The sequence below is a fragment of the Macaca nemestrina genome, chromosome 7, assembly GCF_043159975.1.
Source record: "Macaca nemestrina isolate mMacNem1 chromosome 7, mMacNem.hap1, whole genome shotgun sequence".
Classification (NCBI taxonomy): Eukaryota; Metazoa; Chordata; class Mammalia; order Primates; family Cercopithecidae; genus Macaca; species Macaca nemestrina.
This window is the reverse complement of record NC_092131.1, coordinates 41392881-41406672: the sequence shown is the minus strand read 5'-3', so window position 1 is coordinate 41406672 and position 13792 is coordinate 41392881. Positions and strand designations below refer to the sequence as shown.

Here is a 13792-nt window from a genome sequence, read left to right as displayed (position 1 = left end):
ATAAGGATTGATATTTTATGACTTTTATTATTTTCTAGGGCTCTTCCAAAGAGCAAAGAGAAAAATTGTTTATTTCTGTATATATATATGTATTTTTAAATTTTATATTTACCACCTAGATCTGTTGGGCCTCTTTATAAATCTGTGATATGTTTTTGTATCATAATGTTCCTGTATTTTCTCTATCTTGAAACATTTTGCTGTTTTATTGTTATTAGAATTATTTCATCATTACTTATCAGCTATCTTCAACTGTTCTTAAATGGGAGGCTGAGGCAGGTGGATCACTTGAGGTCAGGAGTTTGAGACCAGCCGGGCCAACATAGTGGAACCCTATCTCTACTAAAAATACAAAAATTAGCTGGGCGTGCTGGCACTTGCCTGTAATCCTAGCTATTCAGGAGACTGAGGCAGAAGAATTGCTTGAACCAGGGAGGCAGATGTTGCAGTGAGCTGAGATCGCACCATTGCAATCCAGCCTGAGGGATAAGAGGGAAACTCCATCTCAAAACAAGAAGAACAACAACAACAAACAATGAAATAAAATAATAGGAAAATGGGAGAATGATGAAATCATCTAGAACGGTAAATGCAGTAGTTGAATAAATGGTCACTATTGCTTTATCTTTTAGTTTTATCAAGTTGCCCAAAATATTACATGCTTTTTCATGAGTATATAAATAAAAGAAGATGAGAGACCCCATCTTTGTGGCCTCCTTTTACCTTTCATTGAACACAGTTGAGAATTCAGAATTTTTAATTTTCTTTTTTTTTTTCAAACATTTTTTTGGTGGAGGGTAAATTTTCCCTTTAATTCTTCTTTTCCATAATGACAAAGATATGAAAGTTGACAAAAGACTTTAATATTTACTAGTCAAATCAGACATCAGATTAGAAGCAGATTCTCATAGTGAGTCATCAGATGACACTACCCAAGATGCATTTCTTCAGACAGCTATCAATGTGTGAATAATGTATTTCTCAAAACAAAAAGCAGGTAATAATATTCACATTCAGTTAGTGAAGAATGAGAAGGACCTGCTCACACAATATTTTGCAGAAAGAACCTGGACCATCCCATTTTGCTAAAAGAATAGGTAACATATTCTTTAATCTTTTTTGATTTTGTGCTCAGGTTTATTATATGTGGTTCCTAAGTGGACAAATACTGAAGGCAAATCTATATATATATGCATAGGTGACTAGAAGGAAACAGATAATGTAGAAATGAAAAAAGTATTAATTGGTAATTATAAGTGGTGTTATAAGTGTAAAAGTGAAACTGTTTTGCAATTATCGAACAAAGAAGATGGCCATTTTCTCTTCATCAAAACTATAAGCTAAAGGTTTAAAAAAAATTCATCAGGTGTGCTGTATTTTGATGATGTCAGTTCAAGAAGAACCAGAATAATGATAAGTTGGATCCAATTAGGGATGTATTTGACATCTGGAATCAATATTTACAAATATTATCTCTGGTTCATACATGACAATTGATGAAGCGTTAGTAGCATTTGGGAGACATTGAATACATATACATTCAAAACCAAAACTTTCTGATGAAATTTCACTGCTCCTTTATTTTTTACTTCTGCAATATAAAATGACTTGAACATAAAAATAAAATTACGTAGTCCATCTGACCCAGCTAGTGAATGGTGATGACTATTTTTTCTGTTGTTTGGAAAGTTAAGCTAGACTTTGAAACGTATATTAAAGTTTGGCAAATAAAAGGCAGAGGTAAGAGAATAGCTGGAAATATGTATGTGTGTACCCCCCCACATATATATAATATATAAATTATAGATTATAGTATATAAAATTTATATATCTAAATTGATTTATAAGTTTATACATTTACAAATTTTAACAGATATATACATATGAAATTTTATCTGAAACTAAAGCTTGCCATTGGGAGATTTTATATATAAATGTAAGTAGTGCTCATCATATTTGTGTTTAGAAAGTAACTCTGGGTATTCATTGGAGGTTAGGTTAGAGAAAATATTAAATATAGGGATTTAATGAAGGATCACAGATGACATAGACTGGAGTAAGGGATTTGTAATAAAGAAGCTGAAACACCTAGGTGCAATGGATCATATTCTTTTGTTCATTCCTGAATTGATGTGTGATAATTTTTTGTGGCCTAAGAAATGGTTTTGGGCTGAGCATGGTGGCTCATGCCTGTAATCCCAGCACTTCAGGAGGCTGGGACAGGCGGATCACTTGAGGTCAGGAGTTTGAGACCAGCCTGGCCAACATGATGAAACTCCATTCGTGCTAAAAATACAAAAAATTAGCTGGGCATGATGGCACGTGCCTGTAATCCCAGCTATTCGGGAGGCTGAGGCAGGAGAAGCACTTGAACCTGGGAGGCGAAGGTTGCAGTGAGCCGAGATTGCGCTAGTGCACTCCATCCCAGGCAAGAGAACGAGACTCTGTCTCAACAAAACAACAATAACAACAAAAATGGAATGGTTTTGGAAGACATTTACAATAGTTTATTTCCTAGGTCACATTAAAATGAATATGAAATGATATGAATTACTTAACAGTGTTTTTATCTTTGGGGTTTTTTAAGTGTACCACTATCTTCTTATACTGTGAAATGTCCAACGTGCTACTAGTACTTTTGTTTGAGGTAAAGATTATTCAGAGACTAAGTTTGACCTTGAACATCACCTTGGATTTAATACAGGCTTTCAAGTAAATATTTGATTTTAGGAAAACCTATGTGTTGAGACTTTCCTTCCAAGTAGAATGGAGTAACTCGTAGCAAATTAGTACTTCTGCTTAGAGCAATGAGAAAATGAAGATAAAATATACATGTCACTATTCTGTAGCAGAGTTGACCTTGGGGATGTATTTCAAGTCTCAGTTGCATCTGTAGTAAAGCTTATTTTTCCTCTGTTTTGTCCTAATTATATTGGTAATCACATTCAATATAAATGGACTAATTATTGCAATTGAATTACTAAGCTTGTCAGGCTATATAAAACAAGTAAAACCCAATTATGTACTGCATTCAAGAGCTACATCTTAAATTAAAAGGGAGGATGAAGCTAAAAGGATGAACAGATACACTGTATGCTAACACTGAAAGGCAAACTGGTGTAGCTACTATATCCAATAAAGTAGAATATAAGATAAAGACTAAATATAGGTGGTCCATAACATATGATGGTTCAACTTACAGTTGTTTGACCTTACAGTGGTGCAAAAATGACACACATTCAGTAGAAGCCATGCTTTGAATTTTGATCTGTCTCTAGGTTAGTGAATGTAATAGAATACTCTCTTGCAGTGTTGGGCAGTAGCAGCAAGCTGCACCTTCCACTCAGCCAAGCAGTCATGAGGGTAAATAACCAATATGCTACAGTATATGAAATGTATTTTTGACTTAACAATATTTTTCACTTACAGTGGGTTTCTCAGGATATAGCCTCATCGTAAAGTTAGGAGAATTTGTATAAAAGATGGATGTTTTATAATAATAAAAGAGTAATTGTATCAGGAAGTTTTCACAATCCTGAATCTGCATGCACATAGTGAGATAGTGTATATAAAGCAAAAATTGATAGAAGCAAAAGAACTGGACAAATCCCCAAACATACTGGGTGAATTTATGATGCTGTCAGTAGTACCAACCATCAATAGCTGATAGAACAAGTAGATGACAAAAAAAAAAAAAAAGAGAGAGAGAGAGAGAGGTAGAGCACGTTTTTACAGCAAGAGTAATAAGTGACTTAATTTACAACTATATAACATTTCACTGGAAAATATGAGAGTACACATTCTTTTGAAGTTCAGATGGAAGATTAACCAAAATTGGCCAAATAGGGGATATAGATCTATAGGTATAAAGATTCAGTGCTATCAAAATGTCAAATAGGTTTTGGGTTTTTTTTAAGTAAAAAAAATGACTATCTTCTGAAATTTGTTTAGCAATTCAAAGGATCATGGATAGTCAAGGCAATCTTAAGGAGTAACAAAATAACTGTAAGAGTACCAATTGCCATCATTTTCTGTAACGCAATAGTAGAGTTATTAAAAACAATGGCATTGGTGCAAGAATAGGCTAGTGTAACAGGAGAGAGTGTCCAGTGTGGTAGGCAGAATAATGGCCTTCAAAGATATCCAGCCCTAGTTCGTGGTACCTGTGAATATGTCACATTATAAGGCAAAAGGAACTTTGCAAAGACAGTTAAGGTTACAAACAGTTAAGATAGAGAAATTATCTTAGGTTATCTGGGTGGGCCCAGTCTAATCACATGAACCCTTAAGAGCAGAGAAGTTTTTTTAGCTGAAAGCAGAATAGAGATGCAGCAGAGTGGGAGTCATCGATTCCAAGCACGAGAAAGATTCTATGCACTATTATTGGTGAGATTTAAGGGCCTATGTAAAAGACTGGAGAGAGGCCTCTGGTTGCTGAACATAGCCTCTAGCTTAAGTTAGCAAGGAAATAGGGACCTCAATCCTATAACCAAAGGAACTGAAGAAACTGAACTCTGTGAAGTAGAATCTTCACTGATCTTTCGGAGTAAGAGCTCAGAAGGCAGACATTTTGATTTTTTTTTTTTTTTTTTTGAAACTGGGAATAGAAAAATTAGCTGCGCTAACCTGGACTTTTGACTTGTAAATTGTGAATAGTAAAGTTGTGTTGTTTTGAGCCGCAAAGTTTGTGCTAATTTGTTACAGAAGTAGAAGAAAACTATTACTTCCAGGAACAGATCTGCATATATGCTACTACCTGGTTTATGACTGATTTTTTTAGGTATAATGGAGAAAAGAATTTTTTTTCAATTCAATATCCTTATAGAAAATACGATTACTGACATACATAAAAATCCATTTTAGGTACATCATAGATCCAAATATGAAAGATTTAAAAAATAAAGCTTTTAGATAGAAACATGGGAGAATATCTTCATGATCTTGGGTTAGGCAAGGATTTCTTAAATAATAATCGGAAAAATTGATACATTGGATCACATTAAAAATAAGAACTTTAGAAATAATCTAAAAACTGAAAGGTAAATCATAGAATGAAGGAAGATACTTGTAATACATATATCCAACAAAGGACTCATATTCAATAACCCAATTTTAAAAATGAATAAAAGACTTGAAAAGGCACTTCACAAATAGTATATGGTCAATATGAACATGAAAAGGTACTCAACATAAAAAATCATTAGGGAAATGCAAATTAAAACCACAGCAAAATATTTGTAGACACCCACCAGAGTGGCTAAGTAAAAAAGATGCCATTTCGAAGTGTTTGTAAGGAAGTTGTGTAGTTGGATATCTGATATACAAATTGGTACTACCACTTTGGGAAGCTGGGAGTGTTTACTAAGCCTGAACATATATGTTATCTGTTACCCAGGAATTTTAGTTGTAGGTGTATATCTAACAGGAAAGTTTGCTTAAGTTTACCAAAGGACATGTGCAGGAATGTTGATAGTAGGACTATATATAATGGCCTAAGTTGGAAACAATCCAAATGTCTACTTATAGTAGAATGGATAGCTAAATCATGGTACATTCATATCATGGTATACTGTACAATGAGAATGAACAGCATACAATTAAATTTAAACATAGATGAATCTCATAAACTTAATGTTCTGCAAAGGCATCAGATACAAAAGGAATCCTATGGTATGATTCATTTTTATGAAGTTCAGAAACAGACAAAATTAATATATAGTGTTAGAAGTCAGTATTTCCTTCTGTTGTGGGTAGAACAATGACTGGGAGAAAGTATGAGGGGAGTTTTATTTTATTTTTTTAAATCAAAGATTTAGACACTGACTGCTTTCAAGTTCTATTTGTATTTGAGGAATTGGTGTTTTCACTCTTTTTATTCTTTTTCTTCTTTTTATGTAGATAATAACTATAGTTAATTCCCTGTTTTACTTCGATCAGCTTAATAATACTGATTATGTACACCTTTACTTGAGTCTTGTACCTGTGCCAACCAGATAGATAGGAAAAGTATATGCATAATCAAAGGCAGCCAACTGCGATTTATTTACAAGTGATAGCTTAATTCTTTGGGGGCTTTACATTACTTTTTTCAATTAATCAGTTTTTCGCTTTCTTGTCTGTTAATTGGAGTTTACTTCTAAAGCTGCCTGTTCTTTGTTAACATTTGGATTTCTCTATTTAATTATTTAGATTTGGAATTAGTTCTGTAAAATTCACAGAACACCTTGTGTTAAACTCGAGTTTGAGAACAAGTAATTACAAGTTATATTAAGATTGTAAATGATCTGTATACTGCAGACATTCTTCTCAAATTTCTCTTTAAGTATGTCTAAATTACAACGTAAACCAGTGGTTTAGTATACTTTTTTAGAGACTGATGATGCTTTGTAAGACTAATTTTATTCTCTACCCACATTAGTATCTTCTCTGATTGCCTTGATGAAATTAGATAAACCTTTAACTGTGCCACCCACCACCAAAGATGTTTCACATTTCCTTCTATCCTTTTAAGGGAATTTATCACAATGTCAAAGCAGGAAAAATAGTAATAAACATAGTTATAGAAATAATAACAGCAAATGGTTATAACATGTCAATCAGTATTTTAAGCACTTTGTTGACTTATTTAATGTATGAAACAACTCTGAGAGAGGTGTGGTTGTTAGCTTAATTTTAAACATGAGAAAGACAGTCTCAGACCAGAGGTTAACTAACTTGCTGAAGGTCACACATCTATTAAATGTATGTGCCAGAATTAAATCCAGATTACCTAGTCTTTGTCCTTAACCGCTGTGCTAGTAAAAGACTGATAAGGAGATTTTCAAAGTTAAAATTCAGTCACTAAGTAAACAAATCTGGGATTTTTTACAAGTTTTTCAAAGTTTTGAATAAGCTAATGATTATATTTAAATAGTAATAATTTTTAGGTAAATTCTTTTATAATTACATATTTAAAATACTAATTTTAATTTTATAGTAAGGCATGTAAATGTTGTTTACCATACTATTTCATGTTTGGAAGTCTGTTTATGTTTATCTTTTCTTTCTCAATATATAGGAAAAAGTAATTCATGGGCCATCCGAAGGGAGTGTGGTAGGTTGTTCTATAGCTTTTTGCAGTAGTATATTTGTATGTAATGAAGTGCATTTTTAAATTGTACTCGTAATTTTTAATTGCTCCTTGGAAATTCCTGAATATTTAGGAAGACCAGCCTGACCAACAAGGCGAAATCCCGCCTCTACTAAAAATATAAAAAATTAGCTGGCTGTGGTGGTGGGCACCTGTAATCCCAGCTATTTGGGAGGCTGAGGCACAAGAATTGCTTGAACCTGGGAGGCAGAGGTTGCAATGAGCCAAGATCATGCCATAACACTCCAGCCTGGGCGACAGAGTGAGACTCCATTTAAAAAAAAAAAAAAAAATTTTTTTTTGAAAGTTATTTAAACTGATTTTATATGCATCATTTATTTATAACAATTTTGTAATGTTTTACAATTATATCTCTCATTAGATACTCAGAATAACCCTATGATCTCATAGGGGAGATATAATTGTCCCATTGTTTTTACGAGGGGCCTGATGACCAGAGGTTAAAATGTGTGTACACAGTCACTCTACAAATATGTCATATAATTATCATTTGAAACCACATCTTCTGTTCTCTGATACAATGCTTTTGCCATTGCTCCAGGTTACTTCTCATATGATTTGAAAACCAACCAACCAATAACAACTTTACCTATGATTAGAACCTCATCATTTAAAGAGTTATAATTTAGTCACAAAAGATTAAAAAGAATTCAACAGCAACAACAACAAAAAAACTAGATTAAAATTGGGCAAGGACTTGAATACACATTTATATTATACAAAGAAGATACACAATGACCAACAAGTATTTGAAAAGATGCTCAACATCTCTAATCATTAGACAAATGCAAATCAAAACCACGGTGAGATATTACCTCACACACATAAGAATGGCTGCTGTAAAAAAAGAAAACAAGAAGAATCCTGAAATAACAAATGTTTGTGAGGATATATAGAAATTGGAACTTTGGGTATTGTTGGTGGGGATGTAAAATGGTACATCTATTATGAAAAATAGTAAAATTGTTCCTCAAAAAGTTAAAAATAGAATTTATGATTGTACAATTCCAAGAATTGAAGGTAGGGTCTCAAAGAGATACTGATATGCCCATGTTCATAGCGGTGTTATTCAGAATAGCCAAAAGGTGGAAAGAATGAATAAATAAAACAATATATATATAAAATAGACAAAACAATATAATATATTAATAGATAAAATATATAATATCTTGATAATATATATCTTAGATAAGATATATATTAATAGATAAAATATATCTTGAGGGCCTTATTCTAAACGAAATAAGCCAGCCAGAAGAAGACAAATATTGTATAATTCTACTTACATGAAATATTTATTATTGTCAGTTCATAAAAACAGGAAGTAGAATGGTGGTTGCTAGGAGTTCAGTGGTGGAGGAAATGGGGAGTTGTTGTTTAATGGGTACAGAGTTTCAGTTTTACAAGATGGTGTTTGGTTGCACAACAGGGTAATTGTATTTAACAGTACCAAACTGTATTCTTAAGAGGGATTAAGGTGGTGAATCTTATTTTGTGTGTGTTTTACCACAATTATTTTTTAAATTTTATTTTTACAGAGACACAGCCTCACTCTGTCACCCAGACTGGAGTGCAGTGACTCTATCATGTCTCACTGTAGCCTTGACCTCCCAGGCTGAAGTAATCCTCCTTCCTCAGCCTCCCAAGCAACTGGGACCACAGGCACATGCCACCATATCTGGCTTTATTTTATTTTTTATTTTATTTTATTTTATTTTATTTTATTTTATTTTTTTAGTATTTTCTTTTAAATCAGGGTCTCAGTATGTTGCCCAGGCTGGTCTCAGTCATCTTCCTGCCTTGGCCCCCCAGAGTTCTGGGATTACAGGCTTAAGCCAACCACACCCAGCCAAATGTTTTCTAATTTTAAAAATAAAATAAATTGTATAGGTAGAATTAAAAATACATAAATCAGATCATGCCAACCCTTTAAAGCCATCTAGTGTGCTTAAGATAAAATTTAAAAGAATGTACATTAAATTCCCACATGATTCTCACAGTTAGGTATGCTTCTTTCATTGTATTAAGGATGTATAAATTTTATAAGACTAAATATCAGTGAGATGTTTATTATCGAATATATAGCAACTCAAAATAAAGTAGTCCCTCCTTTTCTGCAAGGGATACGTTCCAAGAACCCTAGTCGATCCCTGAAATCACAGATGTTACTGAACCCTGTATATATCTTGTTTTTTCATTTATATACATACCTATGATAAAGTTTAACTTATAAGTTAGGCATAGTATGAGATTAACAATAACAAATAATAAAATAGAATAATTATAACAATATAAGTTATGTGAATGTGTTCTCCGTCACCCTCTTTCATAACATTCTATTGTACTGTACTCACCTAGTTTTGGACCTCAGTTGACCATAAGTAACTGAAACTCTGTAAAGAGAAACCACAGATGGCCGGGCGCGGTGGCTCAAGCCTGTAATCCCAGCACTTTGGGAGGCCTAGATGGGCGGATCACGAGGTCAGGAGATCGAGACCATCCTGGCTAACACGGTGAAACCCCATCTCTACTAAGAAATACAAAAAATAGCCGGGCGAGGTAGCAGCGCCTGTAGTCCCAGCTACTCGGGAGGCTGAGGCCGGAGAATGGCGTGAACCCGGGAGGCGGAGCTTGCAGTGAGCTGAGATCCGGCCACTGCACTCTAGCCTGGGCTACAGAGCGAGACTCCGTCTCAAAAAAAAAAAAAAAAAAAAAAAGAGAAACCACAGATAAGGGAGACTACTGTATTTTGTGAAATATGTATGTGCATATTAAATGGAAAATAAATGTTTTAAAAATATTCAAATATTAAAACAGATTGCTGGACTCATTTAAAGATCCACTCGCAAAGGCAATCAGCTTGCAAATTCAAAGGAAGTTGCTATTACCTGTATTTTCTCAGTTATACGACAGTGGAGCTATTCATAATGTGGTGTCAGAAAGCTAGGAATCAGTTGGATATTATGTATATAAATCAGTTGATTTTTGAGTCAAATAACTGAAGTGTGTTTTGGAGATAAGCTTTATGATTGGAATTGGAAATGACCGAATTTTGTGGAGCAAAGTTTTTAACTATGTTCACTCGGAGATTTTCTGTAGTGCTTTAACTCTGGTTTACTACTATGCCCAGTGGGGTAGACTTTTTTTAAAAAGACACATATTCAGGAATGAATTTTATTTATAAAGATTACAATATTTCCTCTTGAAAATATGAAATAATGTTAGTCAAAAAAGCCCTGAATATTACTGTAAGTCACTGTACATGTATTAGTCCTTATGGATTTCTTTGCACTAGTAAAAATATAATTATACATTTTATTTATATAATATCTTTGTGCTGCTATAAGAAAATGCCACCAGTGGTAATTTACAGTCAGATGCTGCATATTTCAATCAGTGATGGACCACATATACAAAGGTAGTTGTAGAAGATTATAATACAGTATATTTACTGTGTTTTCTATGTTTAGATAGGTATTTAACACTGTGTTACAGTTGCCTACAGTAACATCTTCTATAGGCTTGTAGCCTGGGATCACTAGGCTACTGTATAGCCTAGGTGTGTAGTAGTCTATACTATTTAGATTTGTGTAAGAATAGACTGTGATGTTCGCGCAATGATGAAATCACCTAATGTTGTATTTCTGAGAACATATTCCTGTTGTTAAGCAATGCATGACTGTATAAGAAACACTCAATAAATAATACATGGTAGAAGGTGATTAAATACCAAAATAAATGAAAACCATTAAAGTGAGCTTAAAAACAAAGTATCATAATTTTAGTTACTCATTACATAAAAATGCTTTAGTTGTTGCCTGTTCCCTAACAGGTAAGTTAATGTTCACCTGAGGAGACTCAGGAGAAATCCCCAATACTGAGACAAACCCGGAGATTGAGGGATAACTGTTCCGATTCAGAGGGTTTTGTTTGATCTTATCCCTAAACTTTACAATGAAAATATATTTGGTAATACAGTTAATATAAAAATCAGGGTTGGCTGGGTGTGGTGGCTCATGCCTGTAATTCTAGCACTTTGGGAGGCCGAGGCCGGCGGATTACCTGAGCTTAGGAGTTTGAGACCAGCCTGAGCAACATGGTGAAACCCTTTCTCTACTAAAATACAAAAGAAATTAGTGGGGCATGGCAGCGTGCGTCTGTGGTCCCAGCTACTCGGGAGGCTGAGGCAGGAGAATCACTTGAACTTGGGAGGTGGAGGTTGCAGTGAGCCGAGATTGTGCCACTGCACCCCAGCCTGGGCAATAGAGTGAGACTCCATCTCTCAAAAAAAAAAAAAAAAAAAAAGCAGGGGTCCCCGACCCCCAGACCATGGACCAGTAGCAGTCTGTGACCTGTTGAGAACTGGGCTGCACAGCAAGAGGTGAGTGGCAGATGAGCAAGTGAAGCTTCCTCTGTATTTACAGCCACTCCCCATTGCTCACATTAGCACCTGAGCCCTGCCTTCTGTTAGATCAGCAGCAGCATTAGATTCTTATTGGGCCATGAACCCTATCGTGAACTGCACATGTGAGAGATCTAGGTTGAGCACTCCTTATGAGAATATAATGCCTGATGATTTGAAGTGGAGCTGAGGCAATGATGGTAGCGCTGGGGAGCAGCTGCAAATACAGATTAACATTAGCAGGGAGGTTTGACTGCACAGAGACCATAATAAATCAATTACTTGCAGACTCATTTCAAAACCCAATCAGTGAGTGACAGGTAACTGGCTGCATCTGACGTCAGGCTTTATAGTGGCAGGTGGGGTGATATACTTCAATTGTACAGCTGCATCTGGTGGTACACTTTAAGTCGGAATCCAACACTTATTTTAGTTCACGTGTGGCCTGCTTATTTTATTTACCACTTTCATCTGCTCCTCTTTCCTGCATTACACACTTGTCTAACTCACAGTTTTGGTAAACCCACAAGCTAACTCTACCCAAAACAATTAAAAGCCAAACATCACGGGAGAGCTTCTTTGAAGGGAGAAAGACCCAATGATGAGATAGCAGAAGACTCTAAGACTGCCAACAACAACAACAACAACAACAACAAAAAGCTGCATTTATTTATTTATTTATTTATTCATTCTCTTTTTTGCTTTTTTTAAAATTATACTTTAATTTCTAGGGTACATGTGCACAACATGCAGGTTTGTTACATATGTATACTTGTGCCATGTTGGTGTGCTGCACCCATCAACTCATAATTTACATCAGATATAACTCCCAATGCCATTCCTCTCCCCTCCCCCCTCCACATAATAGGCCCCAGTGTGTGATGTTCCCCTTCCCGAGTCCAAGTGATCTCATTGTTCAGTTTCCACCTATGAGTGAGAACATGCGGTGTTTGGTTTTCTGCTCTTGCGAGAGTTTGCTGAGAATGATGGTTTCCAGCTGCATCTGTGTCCCTACAAAGGACATGAACTCATCCTTTTTTAGGGCTGCATAGTATTCCATGGTGTGTATGTGCCACATTTTCTTAATCCAGTCTGTCACTGATGGACATTTGGGTTGATTCCAAGTCTTTGCTATTTTTTGGTTCCATATGAACTTTAAAGTAGTTTTTTCCAGTTCTGTGAAGAAAGTCATTGGTAGCTTAATGGGGATGGCATTGAATCTATAAATTACCTTGGGCAGTTTGGCCATTTTCATGATATTGATTCTTCCTATCCATGAGCATGGAATGTTCTTCCATTTGTTTGTGTCCTCTTTTATTTCATTGAGCAGTGGTTTGTAGTTCTCCTTGAAGAGGTCCTTTACATCCCTTGTAAGTTGGATTCCTAGGTATTTTATTCTCTTTGAAGCAATTGTAAATGGGAGTTCATTCATGATTTGGCTCTCTGTTTGTTGTCACTGGTGCATAAGAATGCTTGTGATTTTTGCACATTGATTTTATATCCTGAGACTTTGCTAAAGTTGCTTATCAGCTGAAGGAGATTTTGGGCTGAGACAATGGGGTTTTCTAAATATACAATCATGTCATCTGCAAACAGGGACAATCTGACTTCTTCTTTTCCTAACTGAATACCCTTGATTTCTTTCTCTTGCCTGATTGCCCTAGCCAGAACTTCCAACACTATGTTGAATAGGAGTGGTGAGAGAGGGCATCCCTGTCTTGTGCCAGTTTTCAAAGGGAATTTTTCCAGTTTTTGCCCATTCAGTATGATATTGTCTGTGGGTTTGTCATAAATAGCTCTTACTATTTTGAGATACGATCCATCAATACCGAATACCGAACTTACTGAGAGTTTTTAGCATGAAGGGCTGTTGCATTTTGTCAAAAGCCTTTTCTGCCTCTATTGAGATAATCATGTGGTTTTTGTCTTTGGTTCTGTTTATATGCTGGATTACGTTCATTGATTTGCGTATGTTGAACCAGCCTTGCATCCCAGGGATGAAGCCCACTTGATCATGGTGGATAAGCTTTGTGATGTGCTGCTGGATTCAGTTTGCCACTATTTTATTGAGGATTTTTGCATCGATGTTCATCAGGGATATTTGTCTAAAATTCTCTTTTTTTGTTGTGTCTCTGTCAGGCTTTGGTATCAGGATCATAGTGGCCTCATAAAATGAGTTAGGGAGGATTCCCTCTTTTTCTGTTGATTGGAATAGTTTCAGAAGGAATGGTACCAGCTCC

General features: G+C 35.2%; 1 protein-coding gene across 27 annotated transcripts in view; it reads left to right on the top strand.

Moving 5' to 3' along the window:
• LOC105472850 (gephyrin) overlaps positions 1-13792 on the top strand; it is a 737491-nt gene that overhangs the window by 128722 nt on the left and 594977 nt on the right. The window lies entirely within an intron of this gene.